General features: G+C 39.8%; 1 protein-coding gene and 1 pseudogene across 6 annotated transcripts in view; one reads left to right on the forward strand and one right to left on the reverse strand.

Annotated features, from left to right (window-relative positions):
* The window catches only part of Mid1 (midline 1), a 586678-nt gene that overhangs the window by 414162 nt on the left and 159419 nt on the right, over positions 1-13097 (forward strand). For 2 of the 6 annotated variants that reach the window (XM_005315959.5, XM_078035131.1), the window contains exon 1: positions 10463-10756. The exons of 3 other annotated variants lie outside the window; for them this stretch is intronic. The gene's annotated coding sequence lies outside the window, so the exon portion shown is untranslated. Of the gene's footprint in view, positions 1-10461; positions 10757-13097 lie in introns of those variants that run through there. One more of the 6 variants, XM_078035132.1, reaches the window with a different exon arrangement.
* On the reverse strand, positions 5353-5451 carry LOC120890970 (U6 spliceosomal RNA; annotated as a pseudogene).

The raw sequence follows: 13097 nt of genomic DNA on the forward strand, positions 1-13097 counted from the left end.
CCTATCTCAATATGTGTGAATTCATAAGTGGTTCCTAGCAGAGGAAAATCTAACCAGTTATAAGGAAATAGTCTTTCCTCGGCTATTAAATGAGATGAAAAACACCCTGATCTGTGTCTAGCAAAGGAAAGAGATGTATAAACCATGATTCATAAGTAGTTTTTATCTTTATCATCATCTTAAATCCAAGTCTAGCTATTATGTGTAAAGTGGAAGAGGGTTTTCACCAATCAGAAATGACATTACCATCCTGGCAATCTTTGTGGGCATTTGAGAAGTGCCAATCTACAAGATAAAACACTGAATTTTTATAAGCAATTCCTGTGCACAGCTTCTTTTGATGAAAATTTCTAATCACCTTTTTATGTCCATGTGATTATAAATGATCCAGCCTGATTTGCTTGTTTCTAACATGCAAAAGTGAGATCTGATTCACAAAAGTTAATTTTTTAATCTCTAAGACTAATTTAAAAGCCAGTTTGGGGCATTAAAATATTAAAAGCTTGAGGGACTAATCCTTTTCACCTTTAAGGAAAGTGAGATAAAAGAATAATAAGAAGCAAAATGGTTATAATATGGAAAACGGTTACCAGCTACTTCTACCCACACTTAAACCTACCAACAACAACAACTACAAAAAAACAGATTTTAAATCAAGAATGATATCATTAAATGAGTAAGAAGAAAAAAGGAGTTTTGATTACGTTAATGAATTATTAAGGCATCTGGGTTGTAGAATCTTCATTCCTAGAGAGTTAAAAGAATGTTCGTCTAAAACAGTTTGGATCAGGGCTAATATATGTATTTCTGGATACACATGGCAAATCAGTCACAAACCTTGAGCAAATTAAAGCTGTGGTGGAGGAAACAGGAAATGCCAATCAGCTCATATGTGCACTACATGGTGACATTACACTTGGGGGTTCAGAATGGGCCATCAGGCATGTAATTTCTCTAAAATTCTACTATGACTCTTTCGTCAACCATAGGTCAAATAATCATAAAACACTGTTAGTTCACAGGAAATGAATTTAAGGATAAAAATTGCTTTAATTGCAAGTGAGTGCCTTTTTATTTTTCACTAAGTTTAATTTTTATCAAAGTAATACATGTTCAAAGTACAAATGTATTAAAGACTCATAATGAAAACCAGCAATCTTTGTTCCATCCCTCTCCGCCCTAGGGGTAATCATTTTCAACTGGTAAATATTTCCTTTGGTATGTACTTCCATATTTCCCATAATATCCTTTTACTGCTCTTTCTTGGCTTATGAATTTTAGACATTATCTTTAACATTCTATATATGATCAAAAGGGAATTATCCTTCCCTATGTTTGATCCCCAGCACCACAAAAAAAAAAAAAGAAACAAGGAAAGATGGAATTTATCCCTTTTCATTTCCACACCACCTTTTCCTAATATAATAGTGTCACAGAATTACTTTACCTAGTTACACAAATATCAAAACACTGGTTCGGGGCTGGGGTTGTAGATTAGCAAGAAAGTACTTGCCTAGCATGGGTGAGGCCCTGGGTTCTATCCTCAGCACCACAAATAAATAAAAGTTAAAAAATGACCATTCTTGTATCAAGATGATGATAGATACATACAAATGTATTGCACCACATTCCAAAAAAAAAAAAAAACTCGTTCTAACAGATTAATGATTAATTTTTCTCACAAAACATGAAGTTCAGGACTCAGGGCTCACATAGAGGCTCCAAAATGTCATTAGGAATCCAGGATGTTTCTAGCTTTTTTGTTATCTAGTCTTTACAATGTGGTTTATCCTCCTTATGGCCCTTAGGCTTTGCAAACATATTCCTCATGGGGAAATCTGGGAAGGGTAAAGAGAAGTATGTGTCCCCTTTAATGATCTTTCCCCAAAGTCCTACATAGGAGCTTCTATTACCGTTTTGAAGTCTATAATAGTTTCACTTAATCACCCATACCTGTAAGGAAAACTAGGAACTATTCTTCATTTGGACACATTTCTTCCCTAAATTAATTGAAGTTCTTTTGTAAAGAAAGAAAGGGAAGATGGATACTGGACTGATGACTAATTGTCTCTGCTACAATTGTCTCTGCTACAATATCTGATCAGAGTTCACTGTCAATTTAAGGAGCATTCTATGACTGTGCTTCTGTTTTCATGCAGTTTTTGTTTTTCCTGGAGTTAATGATAGCCTCACATTTTTCTTATATTTGTGTGTACCTGTTTAATTTAAAACCTCAAATTTAATCTATCAGTGTCATTTTTTTTCCTCTTTAGAGATCTAACCTCCCAGAATCCTTCATGTTCCTGCTACAATTTAAAATTGGGCCTTTCTAAAATGATGCATCTATCATCTTGGACTTTTCTTACCTCTCTCTATATTGGATCCTCTATTTTCCCAGTCTCATTGCCTTATCTTTCCAGGTTTAATTCCCTCATTTTGCTAAAACACATCTTTGAGTGGTTTCCAAAGGAACATATGGGATGCAAAAATTTTCAAACTTTGTGTGAAAATAATTGCATACAATCCTGACATTTGATTGATAGTATGACATAATATAGAATTGTCAATTAGAAATCATTCATCTCAAAATTGTATTGCTCTCGTTGGGTGCAGTGGCACATGCCTGTGATCCTGGCAACTCTGGAAGCTGAGGCAGGAGGATCACGATATCAAAGCCTGCCTCTGCAATGTAGAGAGGCCCTATACAACTTAGTGAGACCCTGTCTCAAAATAAAATATATTTTAAAAAATTGCTGGGGATATAGCTCAGTGGTTAAGAAATTTTATGTCTCTTACCTTCCAGGGATACCATTGAGAAGTATATAATAGATATTTTAGCAAAATTACATCTTTTTATGAAGAAGCCTTCTACTGATAGAGGTTTTAAATTATTATTGTTAGTTGCAACAGTTCAATAAGCATTTATTAACTAATACGTTCTTACTTGTTGCAGGAGAGGTAAATGTTTGGGTTATGTGATTTTTTTTTAACTTGGCTGGGCTATGGTATCCATTTCTTTAATCAAATATTAACTTTGCTATGGAGATGTTTGTAGATGTGATTGACAGCTACAATTAGTTGACTTTAAGAAGATCTTTGATCATGTGGGTGAGCCTCATCCAAGTAGTTGAAGTCCTTCACAACAAAATTGAGTTTCCCCCACAGGAAGAAGTTTTGCCTCAAGACCACAGTGTCAGCTCCTACTGACCTGCTTTATAAATGCCAGAATTGCAAGTCTCTATAGCCATACAAGCCTGAAACAATCTTATATGTGTATTATGCATCCTACTGGCTCTGCATCTCTGGAGAGTCTTGATTGATATAGGCCTCAAGGAGCTCGGCATCTAGGAAGAACAGATAATAAGATTAGTAAAAGATAATTGATTCAAGCCAGGCATTGTGGTGCACCCCCTGTAATCCTTGTGACTTGAGAGACTGAGGCAGGAGGATTTCAAGACCAGTTCAAGACCAGCCTTAGCAACTTATTGAGGCCCTAAGCAATTTGGTGAGACTCAAAATAAAAAATAAAAAAAGGGCTTGGGATGTGGCTCAGTGGCTAAGCATCAGTGGGTTCCCCAGTACCCCTCCCAAAAATTGATTTAATAATTTTCCTCTTTCAAATTCCAATAGAAAATTATGGCAAAAAGTAGATGACTTAGAAATTGTAGAATTACTCTGGGAAGTAGGATACTACTGTGTTTAAATGAAGCAGAAGGGTTCTATTGGGAATGGAGACAAATTTTGAGAGTGAGAGGAGGCTACAAAACCCCTTAGAGCCAGGCACAGCGAAGCCTATAGTCTCAGCTACTTGGGAAGCAGATGCAGGAAGATCAGTTGATCCTAGGAGTTTGAAGCCAGCCTGGGCAACATAGCAAGATCCTGTCTCAAAAAAAAAAAGGGGGGGGGGGACTGGGGGTAAATCTCAATGGTAGACCGCTTGCCTAACATGTATGAGTCGCTGGGTTCTATCCCTAGCACCAACAAAAACAAAATCCCCCAAATCATAACAAAAATGAAAAGAACAAAAAGCCCTTGCTAAATTCATGCATACATCATTTACCAAATTACTAAGAGAAAGAGAATGAAGAATCAGCTGTACTTAATCAACAAAATCTAGAAACTGTCTATACATTTCATCTCCAAATGCATACAATGATTAGTTATAATTGAAACTTAAAATTACATGATTTGTTTTAAGATTTTAATTTTCAAGTGAGGAATTCTCAAGCCTAATTTATTTCTTTTTTTTTTTTTTTTTTTTTTTTTTTTTTTTTTTTTTTTTTTTTTTTTAAAGAGAGAGTGAGAGAGAGGGGGACAGAGAGAGAGAATTTTAACATTTATTTATTCTTAGTTCTTGGCGGACACAACATCTTTGTTGGTATGTGGTGCTGCTGAGGATCGAACCCGGGCCGCACGCATGCTAGGCGAGCGCGCTACCGCTTGAGCCACATCCCCAGCCCCCCTAATTTATTTCAAACCCTGACTGATGACCATCCAGTCAGTTCTGCCCTGCATGAAAGCCTGCCTTTAGGGGGTATTCTCCTAAACTATTTCTCTTGGTGTGTATGTGTTTTATTTCTGTATTCAGATTCCTTCCCTTCTTCCAGAGTTAGTCATCTGAGACATTCATGAAACAAGCAATAGCACTTGCACCAGGCACACTTCCTGATTTCATTCAATCTGCCCAACTGTCCCCAGAGAAATCTGGGGCTTAGAGATGCCAGTTGGTTCACCTGGAGTCCATCTGTCAGTTGTAGCCAAGTCAGCACCACAAAGAGATTCCAAATCCCATTTTCCCTGTCCTTACTGTAATGTGGCACTGCTTCCCTTAACAACAGAAAGAAACTAACTTAATGAGACCTGTCTTTAGTGAGCAGAAACTTAATTCTTTCCTGTGGCTTCCATAAGAATTCTAGATAGGATTTTCCTTCTCTAAGCAGGAACTTATGTTGTTGTCAACTTAAATTATCTTCACTAATCACCTTGAACACAGTGTTTCTCAAATTTTCTTCTGCCCTCATAAGAATAAAACAACTGGATTTCTAGAACTTCTTGGGGAGAATAAAAGCAAAACATTATTTTCATAGATCCCCAAGAATGTATCCTTACACTGGATACATTCTTCTAGGTGACTATGTAGCAAGATCAGCTTGATTTTCATTTATTTTATTTTTCTTCTTGTTGTGCCACAGACTCCAGGGTCATGTACATGCTAAGCAAATGTTCTATTATTGAGACACATTCCCAGCCCTTTTCAATTTTTTTTTTGACAAAGGGTCTTGCTAAATTGCCCAGGCTGGCCTCAAACTTGTGATCCTCCCGCTCCAGCCTCCCAAGTAGCCAGGATTACAGGCATGTGTCACCAGCTTCACAGATTTGTATGCCATCCTTGTGTAGGGGTCATGTTAATCTTCTCTGTGTTGTTCCAGTTTCAATGTGTACTGCAGAAGTAAGGACTCTCTTGAATTTTGATGATGTATCTTGACACACATTAGAATAAACTATATGAAGTTAACAATATTCAACCATTTGCAGGGGTACTGGGGATTGAACTCAGGGGCACTCAACCACTGAGCCACATCCCCAGCCCTATTTTGTATTTTATTTAGAGGCAGGGTCTCACTGAGTTGCGCAGGGCCTCACTTTTGTTGAGGCTGGCTTTAAACTTGTGATCCTTCTGCCTCAGCCTCCTGAGCCACTGGCATTACAGGAGTGCACCACCATGCCCAGCTCAACCATTTTTCACCATTCTGTAGGCTTTGACCTATTAAGTCATTGAAGGAAGTGGCACAGGTATGATTAGTTATCCTTCAAGGGTGTGTATTAATGTTCATCTGTGTCTAAGTAGGGCCTGTCTCTTAATATCCACCCAGAAACTTATGTTCAGTTTGCTGCAGAGGACTGTGTATAACCAAACTCACACAAAACTCTAGAGGATTATCATCTGGGCTGATTTTTAAAGGAAGCACTGTCAAGATTTAGAACATCCTTTTAGCTAACATTTGCAAACTGTTAATCACAGACTTGGGATCAGAACATCCATTTCTTTGGGGGAAACAAGTTTCTTGCTTCACTTTACTGGCTTATACTGTTACCAGTGGATTATGAAATCCTCACTCAATGGGAAACCCCCAAAGGGCTATTCATTTCATTTAACATTTTTAATACCTTTATTTATTTATCTTTATGTGGTGCTAAGGATCAAACCCAGGCCTCACATATGCTAGGTGAGCATTCTATCACCAGCCACAACCCCAGCCCTTCATTTAACATTTTAGAAAGTTATATTTACATGTAAATGCAAAAGAAGACTTCACTTATTTCCACCATTCACTTTTCTTAGAGGTCGTCCAAATCATTTCTGGAGACAGCGTATTATATAACACTTAGTTCAGGCTATTAGACCAAGTATCTTAGACTGAGTAATGTATAAACAATAGAAATTTATTGTTCACAATATTGGAGGCTGGGAAGTCCAAGATCAAGGACTTGCTCTCTGCTCCATAGATGGTGCCTGTTTCTGTATCCTCACAGGGCAGAAAGGGCAAACAGACATCCTCAGGCCTCTTTTATAAGGGCTCTAACTAACCCATTCATGAAGGCAGAGTTATAATGACCTAATCACATTGCAAAGGCCCCCACCTCTTAACATCATCACATTGCAGGCTAGGATTTCAAAATGTGAATTTGGGGTGAGGGGACAAACATTCAGAACCATAGCAGGCACAAATCAGAATGATTCTAATCTGATACACTTAGGTTTGATTCTTGGTGAAACCATTCATGAAGGTAAGATTTGAGTATCTTTACTTTGCCCCAATAATCCTGCCTACCAATGGTGATTCCTACCTTTTGGTATTTGGATGGAAATTAAATGGTGCACATTGTGATGTGCCTGGCACAGTGCTTGGCTCATAATAGCCAAGACACAACCATTAGCATTCCTATCTTAATACATAATGATAAAATAATGGAGGTAAGCATCATCAATAGCTGTACTTCTTACTTGTACTTCTTACTTTTTATCCTCTTTCATTTACCTACCAGAGATTATTGTAGAGATTCCTCCTCAAAGTCCTAGCTCAGTGGCTGAGAAGATGTATAAGTATGCAGATGCAAATGTATGTGTACCTTCATATAAAACCACAAAATACATTGTCTCATGAACATGTCCATGAAGTTGGGGTTCTGTGCTAGAGGAGATCTCTTCCCCACTCCAATCTAGATATAGCTTGAACATAGCAGTGTTAAGGTGGGAGAAGGCATTATGTTTACTGTTGTCAGAAGTTCAGAATAGATCCTAAGTGATGGTAAAAAGGTAACTGTAAGAGTTGTATTTTCTAAAAGATTCCTTTCTCTTCCATAATGTAGTAGTGGCAGAGTTTTGATTGTTCTCTATGTGTAGGGGAAAGCTAGTCACTACATTTTGTTTTTATTCTATAATGTTTATTCATGCAGGTAGGTGAAAATAGCTGAGGTTACAAATATACATATAAGATACCATTCTTTGATTTTAAATTTGTTCTTTTTAGATATACATGACAGTAGAGTGTATTTTGACACATACATACATAGAGTATGACTTATTCTAATTAGGATCCCATTCTTGTGGTTGAATATATTGTGGAATTACACTAGTTGTGTATTCATATATGAACACAGGAAAATTATGTCTGATTTATTCTACTGTCTTTCCTATTTCCATCTCCCCTCTGTTCCCTTCATTCTTTTTATCTAATCCAGTGAACTTCTACCCTCTTCCCCTGCTTATTGTGTGTTAGCATCCTCATATCAGAGAGACCATTTGGACTTTGTTTTTTTGGGACTGGCTTATTTCACTTAGCATGATAGTCTCCAGTTTCATCCATTTACCTACAAATGCCATAATTTTATTCTTCCTTAAGGCTGAGTAATATTCCATTTTCGTTATGCATTCATCTATTGAAGGGCACCTAGGTTGGTGCCATAGCTTAGTTATTATGAATTGAAGTGCTATAAACACTGATGTGCCTTTGTGTATATACTTGCCATTGAGACATTCACACTAAATATAGGAGAGAGACTCAAGAATATATGATTGCATTTCAGTTTGGAAGTGAATCAGCAGAGACAGATCATGGTCTGCTCAGCTGGTGCTTCCCATCTCCTTTCCAACTCCAAGTTCAGCCCTCTCCTCACTGTAGGAAGGAGGGAGTATTTATACCATGGAAACTTATTTATTACTACAAATCTTTTTTTTTTTAAAGAAAGAGTGAGAGAGAGAGAGAGAGAGAGAGAGAGAGAGAGAATTTTTAATATTTATTTTTCAGTTCTTGGCGGACACAACATCTTTGTTGGTATGTGGTGCTGAGGATCGAACCCGGGTCGCACGCATAACAAGCGAGCGCGCTACCACTTGAGCCACATCCCCAGCCTACTACAAATCTTTACTTATTTATTTTGAGAGCTGGTTGTTAAAACATTGCACACCACTGGTGTTGTAGAAGCTGCTTTATGAGCATAGAAGGAAGGGAGACATAACTTTTTCTTGGGGCATCAGGGGAAACCACTAAAGAATATTGACATTTGAGATCATAGGATGATGGGAGAATGGGTCAAAGGAGAGAAAGTGGCAGAAACTTTGAAAGGACACCATCCTTGAGAGAGAAAATCCTAACATATGTGTATATATACCTTTGACGTGATGACAACATACACTTCTGAGAAGCTTCTGTTAAATAAATAGATGTGTGGTGGGTTCTAACTCCAGTGGTAGCAGGCCTGGTAGCTTCCTATGTTCTGGGGCTAGGTTATGCCTAGGGCCAGGATAGGTACAGTCTCTCTTTTAAAAGTGAATCAGAGTCCTTCAGCAGTAGGAATTTGTTTCTCAGGCTCCTCTGCAAACCTACCAATCAGATTCCCTTAGAGAAGGGCCCTAAGGATTTGCATTTTTAACAGACTTCCTAGAAATTTCCTTGCAGTCTCAAGTTCACGAATTAACCTTTCAAAGCATGATTTTGCTACCCAGGGAATATCTGGTAAAGTCGGGAGACATTATCCATCGTTCTGACCATGGAGGTTCTACTGGCACCTAGTGGGCAGAGTTTAGGGATATTGCTAAACATGCCATAGCACATTGAGTGGCTCCACTATAATTACTGATCCTGATGTCAGTAGTGCCAAGGATCACAAGCACTGATCTTGGGCTTAGTGAAGGGCTCTGAAGTAAATACAAGAGGTGGACGAGACTGCTCAGGTGGGGGCGGGGCTGGGATAGGGTTGTGGACAGTAGGCAGATTGTGAACACACAGCAGGATGGCAAATTTTCATAGAATTGGGCCAAGCTCATACACATTGAACCCATGTGGAAGACACTCCTGAAGCCAATGACTCATTATTTACTAAATTGTCTTTTTCTCTAATACCAAAACAATTTAAAGTATTTATTGAATTATCCTCACAAATTTGTGGTCACCACTTTGGGAAAAATATTACTTGATCTATACAAAGTGGTATTTGCTCAACTTGCTCTTTCATGAAATCCAAGAGGTAGATTTTCATTGAAATCATACTAAGGGTTGGAAAGAGGTACTGTTTAAAAGGAGTTAAGAAAGCAAACTTTGGAAATTCCTTTTTAAGTCTGGGTTGACTTAAGTTGGTTCTCCTGCCATCCTGCTGAGATGATATCCCAGTTTGTCTCTGTTAGTAAGCTCAGCAGATGAACCTTGTGTAGGTCAGGGAAACCATAGTGAAAGGTAGATGCACTTATTTTTAATTTTTTTCTTAACAAAAATGTCTGTGTTGCTTTTAGAAACATACAAGTCAGCCAGCCATATTAGAGATGGAATTAAAGTTTCCTTAATATTGTTTAGAAAAGTCAGCATTTATTGTTCTATTGAGATTTTATTTGAAATTATGCCTTGGGTCCTCATTGATAAAGATCCTTGTTCATTTGCTGTATTTCAAAATATTTGTGTGCACAGCCCCATTAAGATTTGTTTTTCAGAGAGTTTCTTCAGTTTCTATGGAAATGAGGTGGGTAGCAGCTCCTTCCTTTGAGAGCTTGTTTCAGTTAAAGTGTTAACATAACAATTTGTTTTCCTCCCCAATGTCTTTGCAGAAGTAGGTATCCCGTGCAAGATACTCTTTTAAAAATACCCTTGGGTACTGAGTGTTGAACTTTCCTGGCTGAAATAATTCTGCACTTTCCAAATGTTTTAATGCTTCTAGGGAGCTCTTAAAAATGCAAGGATTTAAAGCCTGAAGCTAGTTATTCTTTGAGCACACGCAGGACTGTTAGATAATAGAACTCATCCTTTACTTTGGGAGCTCTGGGCACTGTTTCCAGCTGCTTCCAGTCATTTGACTCCTGAAAGCTACCCTAATCCTCGCGGAGGCAGCCTCTCTGGCTCCCAGGACCACCCCCTGTTCCTGATTGGTGAGGCTCCTCCGCGGCCCAAGCTAGCCGCCTACGACGTCCCTGAGAACTGATTTGAAATAAGAGCCAGGCGGTCCTCGCTTCTCTGCGCCCGACTTTTCATAGGCTGGGAAAGAAAAGGTTGAGAAACTTGACATTGTCTTGGGCAGAGTGCGTGTAGCAACAGATCAAAGAAAAAGAGGACGAAAACGTGCTCTTTGCTGCCTGTGGATTTCACCGAGTTGCTTTTGTCTCGCGGGCTTCTGTTGGCTTTAGTGTCTGCACTAAAGGCTTGCGGCGTGCGCTTCCATGCAGCTTGCTCCCTGCCGGATGGGTCATGGAATTCTAAACATGAGGCAGGTAAGGCTGGCGGCTGCGCTGGGCTGGCGCCGGAGAGGGAGGGTGCAGCGCGGGACTCCTGCGACCTGTTACTCCCGAGAGCTTGAGGAGTTAGCAGATGCCTGTCCGAGGAAAGACACGGATGCATTTTCCTTAGGCGACCCAAGAAACAGATTACCTGGGGGCCCCCCCACCACCCGTACCTCCACACTCGTCCCCAATTTTGCCTCTAATGGTGGTTGATGAAGTCAGGCAGTCATTGTAAAGGACTCAAAGCGATTTGTAGAACACGTAAATACATTCCAGTTTACGGCTGCTGAGATGTATTGTGCAGGACGTATCTCAAGCTTTTAGCTTCTTTCCTGTGCTTTGGGTCAGAATACAGACAACTGAATATCCTGAAAAAGAATTACAGGGGGCCGCTTATCTCATTTTAGCTCCCAGTTCTGAGCACTTAGTGTGTTTATGGCTGAGAAGGCGTAACCAATCCGAATGGTACACACAACCCTTCCAGAAAAATGCAGATTTGTTTGCTCTGTTCTAGCAGTTTGGGAACTGTATTGCTTCTGGACGTGAATAGACAGCCTTGGAAGTAATGAGCAGAGAAAGGGCTTGGGGATTACTTAAAGGAGCCTTTGAAAAGAATTCTAAACCAGCAGTTTCTTCAGTAGCTCTGGGGCAAGATGATAAAATTCCTTATCAGCCCAGGCAGAGGTTTATAGCTTTACCGTTTAGAAAGGAAAGGAAAGAGTGGATTAGGAAGCCCAAGAAAAGGGTGTAATTTACAACTCCATCAAAGTTATGGAAGAATCTTATGTCAATATTTAAATGTCAAGATCAATACTCATATAAGGAGAAGACTGGAAAGCCATACCAGTAGGCTGAGAAGGGCAGAGATTATGGAAGAGTAATATTACTTTGGCCAGGGCTAATAAATCTGGGTGGGAAAGTTAGCGTCTGCATTGTCACCAGAAAAGCCCTTCACTTTTTTTTCCCCAAAATGGGGTGGGTACTTGCTACTTTGGTGCCCACTTTGGGGTCGGTCCGGGGAGTGAACCTTCTCCATTGTAACTGGAGCAGAGCGTTTGGAACTTTCCCTTTCTTGCAGCTTGGGGGGGGGTGAAAGAGGACCCTATGGTATGGTCAGGGGTAGAGACCCTCAACCTCTTGTCCCCTTGTTTGCTCTTTGAGCAAGCATGCTTGGCAAGTTTCAGTGAGTGCAGAAAAGCACATGCAATGCCCTGTGCTTTCAATGAATTGCATTTGCCTTGCTAGAGACTGGGCGGAGGCTGGTTTTCTTTAAGTTTAATAAACTCACAATCCAGGCTCGTTCTTTTAATGTCTAGTAATCAGATGGGTTTGGGGGAAAGGAGCGAGAAGGCAAACTGGAAAGGATTAAAGAGGAAAAAGGGGGAAAGCAAAAACATTGTTGACTAAGCTGGAACAAAGAAGTCATTTGATCCTGCGTGGAGCCACCTGTCCTCTCCTCCGTGGTATCTGAGCTCAATTTCCAGAATCCCTGTGCCCACACAATTCCTCTGGTATGATGGCATTCCCTTTGCCTGATGCCCAAGCTTGGGATGGTTTTTCCCATGAATAGCTGTGGCATTTTATATGAGGTTGGAAAACAGCCCAGTATTCAAGTTTTAAGGATACAAGTACATATGTAGTAATTCCTTATTTATTTAATGAATGAACAACTTTTTATCCCACATCTCTATACACCTAATCTTTTTTTGCCCATTAGGTATTGAAAAGAGGATGGGATGGAGGAAGGATCTAGAAGAGAGGGAGAGGATCTTTGTTCATACAAGAAACCCAGGCAGTTAGTTCCAGAAAAAGAATGCAGGGGGAACTGAGATGGTGGCATTATTGCGTGGGCTGATTCCAGCTTGATTCTAGTTTCATGTGGGGAAAACTTGACTGCTACATCCAGGCAGGGTGAATCGCACCCACCAGTCAATTTGTCATCCCAGCCCAGCAACCCCAGCTGGATTTGCAGGGTTAACTTTCAAACCGACCCATGTGTCATCAGCTCAGCAATGAAATTCAATCTTTTTGTTGATGAGTGATCTGTCCCTAGGGCTGCACAAATGCTGAACAGTGGCGTAGCAGCCCAGAAGAGACCCCCTGCCACTGACTAGCCAGAAATCCAAGGTAGCCAGAAATTGCCAAATGAGTTAGAAAGCTGTCTGGCTAGTTATAAGGTTCAAAGGGGTTTGGGATTCTGCCAGGTTGGCAGAAAAGGAACCCTGTAGGATAGAATTCTTTGAGGGTTGGTAAGGCCACACTGAGTTGGGGCAAAAAAAAGTATAAACCTGACTTGCCTAATTTTAAAGCATGTGCCAACCTTTCTCTGCAC

Source organism: Ictidomys tridecemlineatus, chromosome X (genome assembly GCF_052094955.1).
Source record: "Ictidomys tridecemlineatus isolate mIctTri1 chromosome X, mIctTri1.hap1, whole genome shotgun sequence".
Lineage (NCBI taxonomy): Eukaryota > Metazoa > Chordata > Mammalia > Rodentia > Sciuridae > Ictidomys > Ictidomys tridecemlineatus.